This window comes from Pan troglodytes, chromosome 3 (assembly GCF_028858775.2).
Source record: "Pan troglodytes isolate AG18354 chromosome 3, NHGRI_mPanTro3-v2.0_pri, whole genome shotgun sequence".
NCBI classification, from domain to species: domain Eukaryota; kingdom Metazoa; phylum Chordata; class Mammalia; order Primates; family Hominidae; genus Pan; species Pan troglodytes.
The window spans coordinates 159546806-159567317 of NC_072401.2; the positions used below are offsets into that span (position 1 = coordinate 159546806).

The following is a 20512-nucleotide window of genomic DNA, read 5'->3' on the forward strand; positions in this document are numbered from 1 at the left end:
AATAGTTCTCATAATGTTAAGATGCGTTCCATCGATACCTAGTTTATTGAGAGTTTTTAGCATGAAAGGCTGTTGAATTTTGTCAAAGGCCTTTTCTGCATCCGTTGAGATAATCATGTGGTTTTTGTCGTTTCTGTTTATGTGATAGATTACATTTATTATTTGTGTATGTTAAAACAGCCTTGCATCCCAGGGATGAAGCTGACTTGATCGGGGTGGATAAATGTTTTGATGTGCTGCTGGATTCAGTTTGCCAGTATTTTATTGAGGATGTTCACATCAATGTTCATCAGGGATATTGGCCTAAAATTCTCTTTTTTTGTTGTGTCTCTGCCAGGCTTTAGTATCAGGATGATGCTGGCCTCATAAAATGAGTTAGGGAGGATTCCCTCTTTTTCTATTGATCAGAAAAGTTTCAGAAGAAATGATACCAGCTCCTCTTTGTACCTCTGGTAGAATTCAGCTATGAATCCATCTGGTCCTGGACTTTTTTTGGTTGGTAGGCTATTAATTATTGCCTCAATTTCAGAACCTGTTATTGGTCTATTCAGAGATTCAACTTCTTCCTGGTTTAGTCTTGGGAGGGTGTATGTGTCCAGGAATTTATCCATTTCCTCTAGATTTTCTAGTTTATTTGCCTAGAGGTGTTTATAGTATTCTCTGATGGTAGTTTGTAATTCTGTGGGATCAGTGGTGATATCCTCTTTATCATTTTTTATTGTGTCTCTTTGATTCTTCTCTCTTTTCTTCATTATTAGCCATGCTAGCGGTCTATTTTGTTGATCTTTTCAAAAAACCAGCTCCTGGATTCATTGATTTTTTTGAAATTTTTTTTTGTGTCTCTATCTCCTTCAGTTCTGCTCTGATCTTATTTATTTCTAGTCTTCAGGTATCTTTTGAATTTGTTTGCTCTTGCTTCTCTAGTTCTTTTAATTACGATGTTAGGGTGTCAATTTTAGATCTCTCCTGCTTTCTCCTGTGGGCATTTAGTGCTATAAATTTCCCTCTACACACTGTTTTAAATGTGTCCCAGAGATTCTGGTACGTTGTGTCTTTGTTCCCATTGGTTTCAAAGAACATCTTTATTTCTGCCTTCATTAAATTATTTACTCAGTAGTCATTCAAAAGCAGGTTGTTCAGTTTCCACATAGTTGTGCAGTTTTGAGTGAGATTCTCAATCCTGAATTCTAAATTGATTGCACTGTGGTCTGAGGGACAGTTTGTTGTGATTTCTGTTCTTTTACATTTGCTAAGGAGTGTTTTACTTCCAATTATGTGGTCAATTTTAGAATAAGTGCAATCTGGTGATAGAAGAATGTATATTCTGTTGATTTGGGGTGGAGAGTTCTGTAGATGTCTATTAGGTCCACTTAGTCCAGAGCTGAGTTCAAGTCCTGGATATCCTTGTTAATTTTCTGTCTCGTTGATCTGTCTAATATTGACAGTGGTGCGTCAAAGTCTCCCATTATTATTGTGTGAGAGTCTAAGTCTCTTTGTAGGTCTCTAAGAACTTGCTTTATGAATCTCGGCGCTCCTGTATTGGGTGCATATATATTTAGGATAGTTAGCTCTTCTTGTTGAATTGATCCCTTTACCATTATGTAATGGCCTTCTGTGTCTCTTTTGATTTCTGTTGGCTTAAAGTCTGTTTTATCAGAGACCAGGATTGCAACCCCTGCTTTTTTTTGCTTTCCATTTTCTTGGTATATCTTCCTCCATCCCTTTATTTTGAGCCTATGTGTGTCTCTGCACATGAGATGGGTCTCCTGAATACAGCACACCAATGGGTCTTGACTCGATCCAACTTGCCAGTCTGTGTCTTTTACTTTGGGCATTTAGCCCATTTACATTTAAGGTTAATAGTGTTATGTGTGAATTTGATCCTGTCATTATGATGCTAGCTGGTTATTTTGCCTGTTAATTGTTGCAGTTTCTTCATAGCATCAATGGTCTTTCCAATTTGGCATGTTTTTGCAGTAGCTGGTACCGGTTGTTCCTTTCCATGTTTAGCGCTTCCTTCTGGAGCTCTTGTAAGGCAGGCCTGGTGGTGACAAAATCTCTCAGCAGTTGCTTGTCTGTAAAGGATTTTATTTCTCCTTCACTTATGAAGCTTTGTTTGGCTGGATATGAAATTCTGGGTTGAAAATTCTTTTCTTTAAGAATGTTGAATATTGGCCCCCACTCTCTTCTGGCTTGTAGGATTTCTGCCAAGAGATCCGCTGTTAGTCTGATGGGCTTCCCTTTGTGGGTAACTCAATCTTTCTCTCTGGCTGCCCTTAACATTTTTTCCTTCATTTCATCCTTGGTGAATCTGACAATTATGTGTCTTGAGTTTGCTCTTCTCGAGGAGTATCTTTGTGGTGTTCTCTGTATTTCCTGAATTTGAATGTTGGCTTGCTTTGCTAGGTTTGGGAAGTTCTCCTGGATAACACCCTGAAGAGTGTTTTCTAACTTGGTTCCATTCTCCCCGTCACTTTCAGGTATATCAATCAAACATAGATTTGGTCTTTTCACATAGTCTCATATTTCTTGGAGGCTTTGTTCATTTCTTTTCACTCTTTCTTCTCTAATATTGTCTTCTTGCTTTATTTCATTGATTTGATCTTCAATCACTGATATCCTTTCTTCTGCTTGATTGAATTGGCTATTGAAGCTTGTCTATGCTTCACGAAGTTCTCGTATTGTGGTTTTCAGCTCCATCAGGTCATTTAAGCTTTTCTCTACAATGGTTATTCTAGTTAGCCATTCATCTAATCTTTTTTTCAAGGATTTTAGCTTCCTTGCAATGGGTTAGAACATGCTCCTTTGGCTCAGAGAAGTTTGTTATTACTGACTTTCTGAAGCCTACTTCTGTCAACTTGTCAAACTCATTCTCTGTCCAGTTTTGTTCCCTTGCTGGTGAGGAGTTGTATTCCTTTAGAGGAGAAAAGGCATTCTAGTTTTTGGAATTTTCAGCCTTTTTACTCTGGTTTCTCCCTATCTTTGTGGTTTTATCTACCTTTGGTCTTTGATGTTGGTGACCTACAGATGGAATTTTGGTATGGATGTCTTTTTTGTTGATGTTGATGCTATTCCTCTCTGTTTGTTAGTTTTCCTTCTAACAAACAGGCCCCTCAGCTGCAGGTCTGTTGGAGTTTGCTGGAGGTCCACTCCAGACCCTGCTTACCTGGGTATCACCAGCAGAGGCTGCAGAACAGCACATATTGCTGCCTGATCCTTCCTCTGGAAGCTTCGTCCCAGGGGGGCACCCACCTGTATGAGGTGTCTGTCAGCCCTTACTGGGAGATGTCTCCCAGTCAGGCTACATGGGAGTCAGGGACCCACTTGAGGAGGCAGTCTGTCTGTTATTGGAGCTCGAATCCCATCCTGGGAGAACCACTGCTCTCTTCAGAGCTGTCAGGCAGGGACGTTTAAGTCTGGGGAAGCTGTCTGCTGCCTTTTGTTCAGATATGCCCTGCCCCCAGAGGTGGAATCTACAGAGGCAGTAGGCCTTGCTGAGCTGTGGTGGGCTCCGCCCAGTTCGACTACCTGCTGCTTTGTTCAAACTGTGAGCATAGAACCACCTACTCAAACCTCAGCAATGGCAGACAGCCCTCCCCCAGCCAAGCTCCCATGTCCCAGGTCAATCTCAGACTGCTGCACTAGCAGCAAGCATGTCTCCGTGGGTGTGGGACCCACTGAGCACTGAGCCATGCATGGGAGAGGACCTCCTGGTCTGCTGGTTGTGAAGACCGTAGGAAAAGCACAGGATTTGGGCAGGAGTGTACCACTCCTCCACAGTCACTCACAGCTTCTCTTGGCTAGGAAAGGGAAATCCCCTGACCCCTTGTGAGGGTGAGGTGACTCCCCACCCTGCTTTGGCTTGTCCTGCATGGGCTGCACCCACTGTCCAACCAGTCCCAATGAGATGAACCAGGTACCTCAGTTGGAAATGCAGAAATCACCCATCTTCTGCATTGATCTCGCTGGGAGCTGTAGACAGGAGCTGTTCCTATTTGGCCATCTTGGAAGCATCCTTATAGAGCCTTTTTCTCAGTATGTTTGAGACTTTTACTGCAGGTGGATTACGTGAGGTCAGGAGTTCGAGACCAGCCTGGCCAACATGGTGAAACCCTGTCTCTACTAAAAATACAAAAAAAAATTAACCAGGTGTGGTGGCACATGCCTGTGATCTCAGCTACTTGGGAGGCTGAGGCAGGAGAATCACTTGAGTCCAGGAGGTGGAGGTTGCAGTGAGCCAAGATCACGCCATTGCACTCCAGCTTGGGTGACAAGAGCAAAATTCCGCCTCAAAAAAAAAATTGTTTTTAAGTGCTGTTGGAATATATGCCTTCCATTTTCAACCTTCTTGCTGGTATAAATGTTATTTTCTACCATGGAGGCAGCTTCATGTTCAGTTGTTTCCCAGACAGGAGCAGAGACTCTACATATGCATTACAATATGTTAAAAAATTAAAGTTGAAATATTTCACACAATAAAGTTAAGTTAATGAGATTTTGTCAGTAAATGCATTTGGTAAAGAGTATTAAAATATTCACTCAAGTACAAAAAGTTTGCCTGAGAATCAATCTTGATGCTTAGTTGACCTTTGGGTAAAATACAACCTCTTTGCCAATCATAATTTTGGAGAGTAAAATGCTGTTCTTAACTACATGCATAGTCATTCTTCAGAAAACAATGTTAACAATGCTAAGTGTATCTTCTTTCTCTATATCCTTCCATCACATCAATCTGTTATTATGTAGAGAAGGAGAAAGAATGGATAATAGACAAGGTTTATTATCTTATAGCACTTGTCAACCTGACAGGGCGTTTAAAAAAAATCACCTGCGTAAAGTTTTGGAGAAATGACATTTTCCTCTTAGAGAATTAACACTTCTTAGCAAATTGAGAGAAGATGCAGATTGCAAAGAACACAATAAAGGCATCTAATCATGTCTAAAGGAAAACAGAAGCACCATGCCTAGACACCTTTTCATGCTGGGATACTGATGATTTTATTCTACCATTTGCTTTAAATATTAGAGAACATGGCTCATGTGACATTAGGTGATATTGCAAATCAAATGTGGAATGAAAAAAATTCCAGATGCCGAAAGATCTTTCTCTTAAACCTCCTGCATTGCTTATACAACTTATCTAAAAGATTTTATTTTCATATTAGTGAGAAAAAATGAGAGAAAATAGTTGATTTACTAACATGCTTAGTTCCTTCTGCTGTCTCAGATGAGGTTGTAATAATTCATCTTCCCCAGATGGAAAGGAGAAGAGAGTCTTCTCTTTCATTTCCCCAAATTTGCATTCAGCTTTCCATTCAGTTTAGATCTAAGGGTGCCAAAAGACCTTCCTTACTAAACCTCCACCAATATCAGAGCTTCTACCTTTGTGCACTACATGAGCATATGCTTAAAAGGAGAGTATGACATGATTAAACACATCAACAAAAGAACATGCAGGCACGGTGTTACCTTTCTCTGTTTCTATAGCTTGGAAACTCTTTGTGGGGTCAGAGGGAAGCAACAGAATTACACTAGAGAAGTTATTAAGGGAGTATCAAATTTCATTCCTGTCATCAGTGAATTCATTCAAAAAAGACTAAGAAATACACTGGTGAGTAAAAAGGATGGTGGAGGAAACTCAAATCATAGAATTTTTCCACCAATGTCTAACAAAATGAGTATAAAGCAACAAATCATAAAAGGGAGAAATTCCTCGTGGTAACTATAAATGAAAGGATACAACTTCACTTCAAAAAGGCAAATAAAGGTTCTGGTACATTAGCTTAGTCTTCACACAATGTCCAGCACACACACATACACACACACACCACCACCACCTCTAGAATTGGTAATAGGAATGAAAGATACACGACTGAATGGCACAATCATGAAAATTATCATGATTACATTTGAATATGAAGAGAGTATACTAAGGTAATGAGTAGGTACTCTGGACAAAAGTAAAACATCATTTATTGAAAACAGAAGCTTTTACATATCACATAGGATTTCATCCGAAGCAAGAAAAGTGTCAAATTCTGACATTTTCCAGTGTTTTTTACAGAAATGTGGTAAGGATTAAAAGCCCAATGTTCTTCACCTCATAGAAATAGGTATCTTAAATCTTGGTATAGGACATTCACCAGAATCTTAAAGGAAACAACAGAAGACTCAATTGAGATTCTTCCACACTCTCACACTACAAAGAGAGGGTAAAATACCCCTTTAACTGTAGCTTAGAGGGAAGACAAACAACCCAGAGAAGTTGGAAATTACTTGTTGTAAAGAGAACTTTACTTACAAGATAGACTAAGTGAAAGGCTGCCCACCTTTAATATGAACAAACGAAAAACACAGCCCAGCAATATGCTATCTGTAATAAAGATTATAGCTCCTTAAAAGGAAAAAGGAATGAGAAATAAAGGAAAAAAGAAAGAAATACAGTAAACAAAAACAAATAAAAAGATCTCATTTTGGAAAAAAACATAACAGAATGGCCAGAAGAAAACGGAAATACAGGACAACTAGATCACAAATTCAAAAATGTTTGACTAGAACAATGAGATTAAGCAGTATTGCCTAAAAAGGGACAGCCGTGGAAATAAAGAATCAAAAAAGCCCCAAGAGAAAACCACATTAAAGTCTCATAACAGACAAACACAGATGAAAATCTTATCACTGGCCCAAAAGAAGGACTGTGCTAATCAAAGTAAATATGAGAGAGAAAGACAAAGTCCAAAGCAATAAGAATTTATAGCTTTTATCTGACTGAGCAAGTGGTTCTCTGCACTAAATAAGGTGAGGAATCCTGAGCACCTTTAAAAACCTAAAATATGCTTGGGTTTCAAAAGATGCTTGTATGTCAATTTCTAAAATAAAAAGCTCTGTTACCCCTTTTTACTTATCTCATTGCACCCTCACAATCATCACATGAGGTTGGAAGGTCTATTTTTTTTTCCTGTTTAACAGATAACTGAACTGAGGTGCAGCAAGACTGACCTTCCCAAGATCCAGTGTTGAGGAAGTTGAGGTGAAAGATAATAAGAGATGTTCTTGACTTGGATCCTCACACTGCCTCTTTTGTTTTGGGAAATAGACTGAAGGTGGCCAGTTAAGTATGAGATCAGCAGTGTGGGAAATAGCAATTGTGAAACCTTGAAGGCAAGATTAGGATATGGTTATTTATCTATCATTTTCAAAATGACTGATATGAAACATCTTTCTCCAAGATCACAAGCAACTTCATATATTTTATTTCAAATGACATCTCCAGAGAATAACAGAAAATAACTCAAATTGGATGAAAAGCAGCAGCAGATTCCTATAGGGACCAATTACAAATAAACAGGCTCATTAAAGCTGTAAATGCTTGTAAAGCACATCAGAGCAGGAACATCCAACAGTGAAGCACAGGTGTACACAGTTATTACCAATATTTAGCGCAATTTAAATTTGGAACATAATTTAAAGTAATTTGTGGGAAAATGCAGGCATATAGGGATCTCCCAAACAAATAATGATGGAAAAAACTGCAGTGCACGGTGGAAATGTCTACTTTGTATGCATTGTTTCTCCAATTTGCCTGTTTGTTTGTTTTTCTCTCTCTCCTTGTTTCTCTCTTCCCATTAGAAAATCTATCTAGTGATTTATCGGATTCGTTGATGTGCTCTACACTGGCTTTCCTCTTTTGAAATTTACTCCATATCTGTTCATACATTTTCCTCATTTACATGTAATTACATTTTTTCCTTGCTTCTGGATTTTTAGGAGTATGTTTCCTTAACATGACTAAAGATATTTACCAACATTTTTGTTTGTTTGTTTGTTTGTTTTTGAGACAGAGTCTCGCTCTGTCGCCCAGGCTAGAGTGTAGTGGTGTGATCTTGGCTCATTGCAAGCTCCGCCTCCCGGATTCACGCCATTCTCCTGCCTCAGCCTCCCCAGTAGCTGGGACTACAGGCACCCCACCCGCCACTGCGCCCAGCTAATTTTTTGTATTTTTTAGTAGAGAGGGGGTTTCACCGTGTTAGCCAGGATGGTCCCAACACATTTTTTAAAGGGCGAATGCTTTTAAAGAAATGAATTCTGTAAAGGGAGGAGAGTAAGAGGAATCGTTTTTTAGAGCCGTAGGGCAAAAAAAAATTATGGTTATAAAGAACTGCCTGGAATTATAATTTCTATTTTTGCATTCTAATTCCAGAAAACTGAATTTAGTATGATATTTTAATTCCTACAACACCCAGAATACAAAATAAAACTTTCAATACACATGAATGCATTTTATATTGGGACTAAAATGCAATGTAACAAGCAGAATTAATTCTAGTGGCTTCAAAGTCAGTAGTAAGTAGCTCCATAAATAAGAATGATTTTTAGGAAGAAAAGCTAATTTATTCTCAAATTGGATTCACAAACTGAATTTACTGATTGTGATTTTAAGTTTGCATTAGAGGAAAAAAGTCATCTTAGAATAAATTATTTGAAAATAATTTCTTTTGCTTGCCCAAAACCTAGGTAAATTTAGCTTTTAAATTGTTGAAAACTGAGAATGTATGTAGTCTGTATGTGTGATCTTGGTCAGAATATTAACACACCAGGCTACAGTTTCTTCATCTTTACTGTACATACAGAATAGATCAAACAGGTGCTCTTAACTTGGGAACAGCAAATCTAGGCTTCAGCCTCAAAAGATCTTTGAATGCCACAGAATTTTATGTAAAATTATGTGTAGGTTTTGGGGTGCATTTTTCTGGGGAAATAATAAATGTCATCAGATTCTATGCAAAGCAAACTATATGCTTATTTGCCCCTCTAATATTCTACTAATGCCATGATCGTCTGTTAATGGTGTATAAATGTTACCATGGTAAGAATTACCTAAGTGGGTTGTTGAAAATATGAATAATTAGAACACATCAAAAAGGTTTCTGATTCAGGAAATCTGGGACAGAGCCTATGAGAGAAGCACTGCTGTATGCTACAGGACCCATCATAATTGTAGATTTCAGCTGTCAATAGCTTTTGAAAATAAGATAGGCTGTTCTATTATAGCCTATGATTAGCATAATCAGTTTCTTCTTAGAAGAGGAACATTTTTCTGCATTGCTTTTACTTCTACAGAAGTTTATATATTAGAGAAACTCCAAAAACAATGCTGTCACTATGGAATCAAAGCCATTACTTTTAAATTTCTTTTTTTTGTGTGACGGGGTTTCTCTCTTGTTGTCCAGGCTGGAGTGCAATGGCGCCATCTCAGCTCACCACAGCCTCCGCCTCCCAGGTTCAAGTGATTCTCCTGCCTCAGCCTCCCGAGTAGCTGGGATTGCAGGCACCCCCCACCGCGCCCAGCTAATTTTGTATTTTTAGTCCAGATGGGGTTTCTCCATGTTGATCAGGCTGGTCTCGACTTTCCGACCTCAGGTAATCCGCCCACCTCGGCCTCCCAAAGTGCTGGGATTACAGGCATGAGCCACCGCGCCCGGCCACTTTTAAATTTCTTTATTTCATTGCTTATTGCTTGTACAAACTCATCTCCTCAGTGATGGGTCATGCAGAATTTTCAGAGGGCCGTGAGACAACACTGGTTATATTTCTAATGATTACAGATAAGAAATAGAAATATCTACTGTCCCATTGAGGCCATTAGCAAAAAGCTTTTTAAAAAAAAATGACTGCAAATACAATAGAAAATTCATCTAGTTTACTTTGAAACCACTGCCAGTCTGAAAATGAGGAATTTCACAAACTATAAAGGTCCTCATAAAGTCTTTTATATTAAATTACAGCGAATTAAGGCATTTTCTTTAAAAAAAAAATAAGTGAAATGCTGGCCCTCTAACCATGAGCCTGGAAACTAATGCTGTATCAAATAAAAACAATTCCAGACTTAGTAAGGGGAGACGTTATCCAAACGGATTATTGCAAAGCTGAAAGGGAGTATTGCGATAGAAAGAAAGTTAACCATAAGATCAGCGTCTCAGGGGTTAGTCAAAAAGAGATTTGCTTGTGTAGGAAGGAGTAAATGAGGCTGGAAAGAACGGGCTGTGAAAAATGCTAGTATGATAGGATAGTAGATTACAAGATGTTCACCTTGAGGTACGACTGTTTTTGGGTGGGATTCTTATGAAAGGGCTATATGCTGGCACAGGTAGATGGTGAGCCCAAGTTCAAGGACTTGAGGGAAGAAGAAAAACTTAACCAACGTTGACTTAACAAGCATTTTGTTGCAATTGATCAATTGGCTAAAGCATTTCATCTAATTATGAGCAAATTATGGGAATTTGGAGGGTCTGTGGTTTTCCTTGTCATAGGCAAACAAGGGTCATCAATGAGTAATATCTAAGTTATATGGGGCAGAGTGATCCTTAGCAAGATAATTTCCTGGAAGAAAAAAAGGGCAGGGGGGATTCCTAACCCTCACCGTTTATCATGCTCACAGGGCTCTGATAAAATGTAACATTGTCAGCTGGGTGCAGTGGCTCACCATGGGCAACATGGTGAAAAACCACACTTCTACAAAACATAACAAAAATTAGCCAAGTGTGGTGATATGTGCCTGTAGTCCCAACTACTCAAAAGACTGAGGAGGGAGGATTGCTTGAGGCTGGAAGGTAGAGGTTTCAGTGAGCCAAGCTAGCATCACTGCAGTCCAGCCTGGGCAACATAAGGCCTGTCTCAAAACAAACAAAAAAAAAAGCAGTCACATTTTCCAATGTCACTGGAAAATGTCATATGCATCTTGTATTTCTACCTCATTGTATGTCCATAGATAGAAACTAATTTCTCCTTGATCTAGAGACCCCATTCTCTTGGGGGTGGGTTTGAAGTGGGGCCCAGATATGAGAGATAAGTGCCCAGTAGAAAGACAGCTTACCTCACCTGAAAGGTGCATTGCCTCATCACTCAATGATGAAATGCTGTTTGGCCATAGCTACCTAATATTGAGAAGGCTTCAGCCAGAAGGCATGGTAGAAATTCTGGCAGCCAAATATATTTATTGGTATTATTTTTTTAAAGGCTAGTCAAGTGAAGCAGTGGGAGTGGAGAAGGAACAAAGGAATCTGTAACTGGTTGTGATCAATTAGTTGTAAACATCACTGCCTCAGACCAGCCTGGCAGCCAATTTTAGAATTATAGACTCTTATTTATGCACTATTAGTTGAATTCAAATAAAGGATTTTTTTCTTTGTAAAATAAATGTATATTGCTGATTGTGTTCTAGTCACTATACTGTTTGCTGAGTTGCCAGGCATAAAAGCATCATTCATATCTAATTTCAAATCTTCAGGAGTAATAACTCTTTTGATATGATCAAAGTTTATAAATGACCTAATGCTTCTAAACTAAATTTAGCATTCTTGGAAAACAGATTTTTAAATATTTCCATTTAATAAACCATCAAAATTCAATAACATCTTAAATATGTCTGTATATCTTCCCTTACTCTTTTTGCTCATTTCATCATCATTCAAAACATAAATTACAGAAGCTTGGAGTATTTGGATCATTTTCACAAGATATAAACAATATGCCTATGTTCTCATCTGGCTGTTTCTCTTCATTTCTCTAAGGGAAATCTGATAAGGTGAAAACTAGAGATCTACATTTGTCCACTGGTGAAAATGGAGTTTCTATTAGACTACATTATGGGATAAGCATAGGAAAGAAGGATTTGAGCAAGCTTTGGCAAGATCAGAACAGATAGAACACAGCTATTTCTATACCAAGAATAAGTGGACCTTTACCTCAGGCTCAGTACACTTAAGAGTGTTCTGTGATTCTTAGGATTGAAGAAAAACGGATGGTAGTTCCAACAGTTGATGCTAAAAAGTATGATACATAAACAATAGTAATTATTTACATAGGTGCCATATGGGACTGATAAAATTTTAATCATCACTTTCTATTTATATAGACACATATTTTTGAAAGTATGCCCTCTACTTAGTCCTTACATTTAAGCTGCAGTTTCATGATGTTTTTTAATTCAAAGTGCTTCTGCTGCCCATGTAAACCTAATTGTACTTTATAAAAATATTGATGAAAGGGGAGAAATAACCAGATTGTAATGTAATATACCCAGGGCACACAACCCTAGAGTTCAACAAAGCATCACGCTGTAATAAGAGGGTATTATAATTTTACCTGTATCACAAAATGTTAGAGGTATCTTCAGCTGGGGTGATGAGACATTATAGGTAGATCTTAATATCTGATTGTTCCAGCTAAGGAAGCCTTGAAGTTAATGCTTATTAATAATGGTCCATGGACTTTTGAAGTATTTTATCTCTACAATATACATAAAACATAGTCTGAACTATATCCCAAATGTCAAAATTAAAAAAATTATTAATCATATCATCCTAAGAAGAATACATTAGTGGACAATCATATATACACATTCATCTCAAACAAGAAGACAGAGCAGGTCAAACACACAGGCTTTGGCAACAGCCTGTGTAAGTTTGCTTCCAAATTTACCATTAACCTTGGGCAAGCTACCTTGGGTGAGCTACTACCTCATTTTGTCAGTTGTACTGTGGATATTAAGATAGTACTAACCTTTTGTTGTTTGTTCTAACAATAAAATGAGCTAATTAAGGGTCATAAAGCTCTTAGAAAAATCCCTGACATTTTAAATATGTTAGCTATTATTAGGGAACATGACTTTAATAGACACTCACTTTTCTATGTGCTCTAAATCAATCAATTTCATTATTACATAGTCTTATTTGTAAAGATGAGTGCTAATTTACTGCAATTTAGGCACTCTGCTAAGGATCACACACAAACATATAAATATCTATACATAAAATCTCACCCTTTCTAAGGCTTTATATGTACTATTATAATACACATACTATTAAAAATCAAACAGGAAACTGAGGCTCAGATCTGCAAAGTAAATTCTCTAAGATTATAGACCTTTTAAATAATGGGGAAAAAAACCCAGATTGGAATAGGAATATTTGAGCATTCCTCCACAAGTGGTATACTATAGACCCCCATAATCAAAGGGGAATATGTCCCAAGAATTCCAGTGGATGCCTGACAAACCCTATATATACTATGTTTATATATATATATATATATATATATATATATATATATATATTACTTTTGCAGAGTGTTTCAGATTCCAGTTATCTTACGACATTTGCTTAATTAGCATGGAGCCAGGTTTTCTTTTGATGGAAACGCCTATTTTTTCCTCAGGGAGTATCTGAAGGAAAAGGAGATTTTATCTGTAATTATGTTTGAATGTGTAGGGTCTGCCTGTGGTCACTAGGTTGCCTGGGGATGTAGCTGCCTATAGGTTGCTACATGCACATGTATAGATCTGGTTTGAAATATTAAACTCCAATACATTTCTCTTTCTCTATCCTGAAGATAAATTTGTCCTGCTTCTCAAAACTATTTTGGCATTCCAAAATGGAGCTGCTGAGACTCTAATAACCCAATTAATCTTATATAATACAATCATCTTCTCAAAGTAGAGATTCTTAGGAGCATTTTGGGAATTGGAGGTTTGAGAAACAGTTTCAAGGACTAGGGCTAAATAAAATATCATGTTATTACATGAGAAGCCATAGAGAACTCCCAGACGTAGGCCTTGTTACTCATCTTTGCCCCATCTACCTAGAATTCTGCTTTCCTCCGAGTGTTTTTAACCTCAGGTTTCCCATTGTTTTTCTTTGGTCTCCTTAAAAGATCCACAGTTTATCAAACAAGTCTGAACCCATCCAAAAGCTTTTATTATGACAACAATATACCTTTAAATTTGGAGAAAAGTGTTGTATAAAATAGTCATTGCTGCCCTGATAACAATGTTAAAGAAAAAATATGCATATTAATATGGGAAATAATATAAAACCACAACTATGGAATTAGATTGCTTATGTTATAGCTTTAAAAGAGAAAACTCTAAAATAAATTTCAGTCATTATCCAAGAAAATATTAAAAGCTATCTTTTAGGAATATATCAGTAATTATTTAATAGGTACCTTAAATGCATTTAATACTCTGCTAAAAGAGTCAGTGTATTTTTAAAAAAATGAAACATGGTTTCTAATGTAAAGCACTTGAATGTTTAATTGTGAAGGATGACTTGCTCACACTTTAAACATGAGAATAAGAGCAAATATTGACAAATGTGTAACCATACCTAATGAGGGCAAGAAAAATAATCTGGGTTTTCTATTTCCATTATTTAAAAGGTCAGTAATCTCAGAGAAGTTACTTTTCAGCTCTGAGCCTCAGTTTCCTGTTTGATAATTAATAGTATGGGTATTATATATATGTGTGTGTGTGTGTGTGTGTTTGTAAGAATTAGAAACAAAAAATAGTACTCTCATGATTCACTAATATGACTATGGTATGGTGGGAGTATAAATTAGTTCAACCATTGTGAAAATCAGTGTGGCAATTCCTCAAGGGTCTAGAACCAGAAATATCTTTTGACCCAGTAATCCCATTACTGGGTATATGCCCAAAGGATTATAAATCATTCTACTATAAAGACACATGCACACATATGTTTCTTGCAGCACTATTTACAATAGCAAAGACTTGGAACCAACCTAAATGTCCATCAATGATAGACTGGGTGAAGAAAACGTGGCACATATATGCCATGGAATACTATGCAGACATAGAAAAGAATGAGATCATGTCCTTTGCAGGGACAGGGATGAAGCTGGAAGCCATCATTCCTAGTAACCTAACACAGGAACAGAAAACCAAACACCACATATTCTTACTCATTAGTGGGAGTTAAACAATGAGAACACATGGACACAGGGAGGGTAACAACACACTGGGGCCTGTCAGGGGGTGGGGACCAAGGGGAGGGAGAGCATTAGGACAAATATCTAATGCATGCGGGGCTTAAAACCTAGATGACGGGTTGACAGGTACAGCAAACCACCATGGCACATTTATACCTATGTAACAAACCTGCACATTCTGCACATGTATCCTGGAACTTAAAGTAAAAATAAATAAATACATAAATAAATATCTAAAATGACTACAATTAATTAGTGATTTCAGCAAATTTGCTGGTTATCATCTTATAATACAAAAATTCGTTGTGATTTTATATATGAGCATATATATGCTTTTATAGATGAGAATTTTAAACAGAATTTTGCAAATTAAATGTAATTTCAAAAAATTTGGCAGTGACTTCAAAAATATTAAATGCCGAAAACAAATCTCATGGATAATATGCAAGATCTCTACATAGAAAGCAATAGGCACTATTGAGAGAAATTAGGAAGAACGAAGTAAGTGGATAAGTATTCTATGTTCATGACTTGAAAGATAAATTATAGATTTCAACTTTTCCTTAACTTATCTACGGTTCAATGCAACACCAATCAAAATCTTAGAAGATTTATTTTGGATATAAATTAATAAGTAGAGTATAATATTCACATAAAATTATTAAAAGTCAAGATTCTCTTAATGAAGAAAATATGAATTTACTTGCTCTATTAGAAATCAAGTCTTATCATAAAACTACTATAATAAATAAAGGATAGTGTTGGTACAAGGAAGAACAAATAGAACAATGGAATAGAAATTAGTCCAGAAAAAGAAACACATATTTAGGGATACCTAATTTAAGAACAAAAATAAGACTGAAGTGTGTAGAATGGTGCTGGACCAAGTGAAAAATCCATAAGGATAAACACTGAAGCTTGACATAAACCATAAACAAAGTCAACTGCAGTTATATTATGAATGCAAATGCCCGAGGCAAGATTATAAAGCTACTGGAAGATATTATTTATAGAATATCCTCATGATTTTATGTAGAGAAAGGTGTGTTAAAAAAAGACACAAAAAATATTAACCATAGAGGAAATAATGATAAATCAGACAATACTAAAATTGATCAATTCTATTTCTCCAAAGACATTACTAAGAGAATGAAAAGGCAAGCCAAAGGCTGGACAAATATATTTATAATGCACAAGTGGCTGATATTTAGAAAATGTGAAGATCTCCTACACATCAATAAATAAAAAGAAACAAAACTGAAGAAAAATAAGCAAAAGCCTTAAACAGGTAATATTTGTCTTATTACTATATCCCTGGATATAAGCCATATTCAAATAGCCACAAAACTTTGAAAGATTCTCAAGTGCATTAGTCATTGGGGAAAGGAAAATTAAAGCCTGGGGTAGTTAAAATAAAATATGACTGTCAATATCAAGTGTAATGAGAATGTGGAGCAATGGAAAATCTCATAAGCTGCTAGAAGTAATTTTAATTAGTCTATAAAACCATTTGAGAAAATAGTTTGAAATTATCTACTGAAGTTGGAAATAAAGCTACCATATAATTTAGTATTTCCACCTAGAGATATATACAGTAAAGGAAAACATGCAGTTTTACAGCAAGATACATGTATAAGAATGTTCACAGCACTATTACTGGTAATAACCAGAAACTGGGGAGAAACCACACACATGCAAAAGAACCTATCATCTCTTAGTAGTAAAAGGAATAAGTAAATTGTGGAATATTTATATTTTATACAATGCTGTATGGAATACAAAGATACTTATAATATATAACTCATAAATGGTTGATATTCAGTTAATAGGAAGACCTTCTACAACTACCTCGGGAGTTTAACCTCAGAATTCCCATTATTTTTCTTTCGTCTCCTTAAAAGCATTCAAATACTATACACCATTGAAACACTATACAGCACTGAGAATAAATGAATTATAACAAGAATATAATGAATCTTACAAACATAATACTGAGTAAAAACTGGACACATGTATATTATATAAATTGGTTTATATGAATTTCAAGACAAGTGAAAATAAACTTATTGTTATGGACTAAATTGTGTTACTCCAAAACTCATTTGTTAAAGCCCTAACCCTCAATGTGATGGTACTTAAAGATGAGGCATTTGGAGATAATTGGGTTTAAATGAGATCATGGGATTGGGGCCCTCATTATGGGATTGGGGCTCTTATAAGAAGAGTCACTAGAGTGCTCTCTGTGAGCACAGACCCAGGAAACACCATGTGAGAACATAAAAAGAAGTTGGACATCTGCACCCCAAGGACGGGGCCCTCACCAGATACTGACCTCGTTAGCACCCTGACCTTGGACTTCAGATCTCCAGGGTTGTGAGCAAATAAATGCCAGGTGTTTCAGCCACCCAGTCTATGGTAAATTGTTATGGCAGCCTGAGTATTTAAGGAAGCATGAATTTGTGGTAAAGCATAACAAGGAAGCAAATATCATAAAAGTCAGGGTAGTGATTAGATTTGAGACGGAGAGAGGCAGTAGTAACTGAGAAAGCTGTGAAGAAGGCTTTTGATATTATTTCAGAGTTCACATCTTGAACTAGGCAGAAATTACCTTGATTTTTCGTGATGATAATTCATTGCACTTTTCTTTTTGCATGCTATATTTTTAAATGCTAACAAAAGGAAGAAAATAGTGATGTCAATTATTCCTGGATGATAACAGAGACCAGGTTATGATCTGCTAAATGTGGTTTCATCTTTTATCCTTTAATATTCACATTTTTAAGGAAAATCTGTCATATAGGTCCTGCTCAGGTTTAGCCAAACTTCACTGCCATCATTGAACAAAGAATACTTAGCATGACTTAGATCTTACTGATCCAGTGAGAATTCAGACAACTTGTCATTTGTCTCTGATGGAATTAGATTGATAGGCTGGAGACAGATCAATGGAACTGCTTAAATGCCAGATTAAGTTATTTATGCATTATTCTACAAGACAGTTTTCAATTTTTCTGTGTTTCTCAGATCCCAGATCCCCTGCATTAAATATGTCTGGGATGTTCACAGAAATCTAAGCTCTTAATCAACTTAATTAGAATTTGTGAAGATAAGGACCAACACAAATATATATTTTTTAAATCATCGTATCTAATTCTTATCTACACAAGATTTTGGCTCAACTGCAGTTAGCAATGTGGTAACATGGAAGTTTTTTTTAAATTAAGGAGTGACATGATTGTAGTTATAAGCCATGTTGAAGACCCTGATATGCAGACAGTTATTTGTGTCTATATTTTATTTACAATAAAGCCAAAGGCAACAAAGTTATACAGAACATTAATCAGCAAGTTTGGTTCCACTGGGAAGCAATGCTAAATAGTTTGCCTGGAAATTATCTGCAATTCAATATTCAAAATACAGATACCTGTGCTTCAGCTACCTTACCTCCCAAACTAAGGAGCCGTGGTTGAGAACCCTTGCTCTATTTATGATATGCTTCACAGTTAGATGGTAGATAACCAATTATTCTTGTTATCTGCCAATTGACTGGAAAATAGGGCCATATGAGAAAGGGTGGCACAAATATGATTTGGAAAGGGTTAAAATATAACTAGGCACATAGAAAAAAGTAAATTAAAAAAAATAATAAAATATTAAATATTTATCAATTTTTAACTTTTATTTTGTAAACATCACTACGGAATTATGACTTTAAATATATTTTCCTGCTTGATTATTCCAGTGGCTTTGCTGTCACCAGGTTCAACCTACTCACTCTGATGTGTACTTTAAGCCCCCAGATTTGGAACTGATTAAGAAAGAAGGGCAGGGAAATATGAAGGAGGAATAGCTCCTTGTTCCCAGAAAGCAAGTGTAATTTCAAAACATGACATGATCATGCTGAAATAACAATAGGGCCAAATACAAAAACTACTATTGGCCATCTCGTGATCTATTAAGGATCAAAATAAGAAAAATATTGGTATTCAGTTGCAATGGTTGTTAAGCAGGGACAATTTTGGCACCCAGGAGACATTGGCAATGTCCGAGGACATTTTTAATTGTCACAATGAGGGGGAATGCAACTGAGTAGAGTACCTAATGAGTAGAGGCCAGGGACACTGTTAAACATCCAACAATGCACAGTACAGCCCTCATCAAAAAAAAGAATTTACCATCTAAAATGACAACAGTGCCAAGGTTGGGAGACCCAATGAATTGAAACAAATTCAGACTATAAAGATACTCCATAAGGATGAAAACTATATAAATGCAAAGAGCAGAAGGTTGCATGCAAAAGAAGAGTAAGTTTAATACATTTTTTAAACTGGTTTTCATATGTGAGTGGACTGGCATATCTGAGTGTGCTGTTTTCAGGGTTTTGTTGATTTTTGTTAACAATATGCATGACAATCAATATTTAGTGTTTGTTAACTGTGTGATAGAGAGGAAAAGTCATTAGTAAGCCAACCTGAACCACAAAACCAAGAACTCTATTACACACTGGAGAGTGGTCAGCAGAGATAATCACAAAAACTACCAGGTAGAAACAGTGTTTAGTGGTGGATTCCAAGATAGTAGTTTAACCAAATTTCCACAAAAGAGAGTTAACTGTACAGACTTGTCTATTTTTGAAGGGAAATCTTTGCATGACTCTACTAATTTATGATGAAATAAAAAACTATCTGAGATGTCTGTAGCCATGACTTGATGGATAAGAGAATAAAATAGGGAAGGCACAAGAAAAAAAAAATGACATCCAAAAGTCTCATGAAATAGCTTATGATCTTTTACTGAAAGGAGAAAGCCAGACCAATCAGTGCAGATCTGGTATTGAATCCCCATAGGATGGAACCATGTCTTGTTTTCAGATCAATAATTAATTAGTTAAATAGGAACATACAATCATGGCTTGAGAGAATATTATTATTTGGGGGTCTGTTCAGGTTATTTTATGCAAGGGAATGAATATAAATGCAAATTGTGTAAACCCACAAATCCGGGGTGTCAATATCTTTGTAATGGTTTAAGTGTTGGTGTAATAGTAAGATTTGTGGTCATTTATTCTGTGTATATTTGATCTATTTTAAGGAGTGTAAGCATTTAAAAGATCTTTTATATCAGATTCCTATTTTTATTAAAATTCAAAACTTGCCTATATTCTAATTAACTTTTGGATGGTTAGTGAATTGGATTTCTAAATGTTTATTTTTATTCATTAAATATGTAAGTTGTACCTAGAGATATGGGAAAATTTCCTAATGATTTGTAAGTTTAATAAGTTGAATGTTAAAGCAAAAGTAATCAGTGTTTCTCTCCAAACACAATAACCCCTGGAACTTTATCAACAAGAAGTGGCAACAGAGTGTAGTCCAGGTGTTGGTAAACCATGGCCCACATGGCCCATAGGTCAAATTCTGTCTGCTGCCTGTATTTTCACAGCCCGCAAGCTAAGAATAATTATCACATTTTTAAATGGTTGAAAAAAAAACAACTAAAAATAGAATTTTGTGACATGAAAATTATGACAATCAAATCTCAGTGTCCATAGCACTCTATTCAGCATGTTGTTGGAATATAGCCAGCCTCATTCATTTGTGTACTATCTCTGGCTGTTTTCATGCTATAATGGCAGAGATCATGTGTTGACAAAGTCTACAATATTTACTATCTGGCCCTTTACAGAAAGTTTACTAGTCCCTGGGGTAGCAGTTACAAGCTTGGG

General features: G+C 36.4%; 1 long non-coding RNA gene across 2 annotated transcripts in view; it reads right to left on the bottom strand.

The window, feature by feature from the left end:
- The window catches only part of LOC107974460 (uncharacterized), a 380241-nt gene that overhangs the window by 85883 nt on the left and 273846 nt on the right, over positions 1 to 20512 (bottom strand). The gene's annotated exons all lie outside the window — the stretch shown is intronic.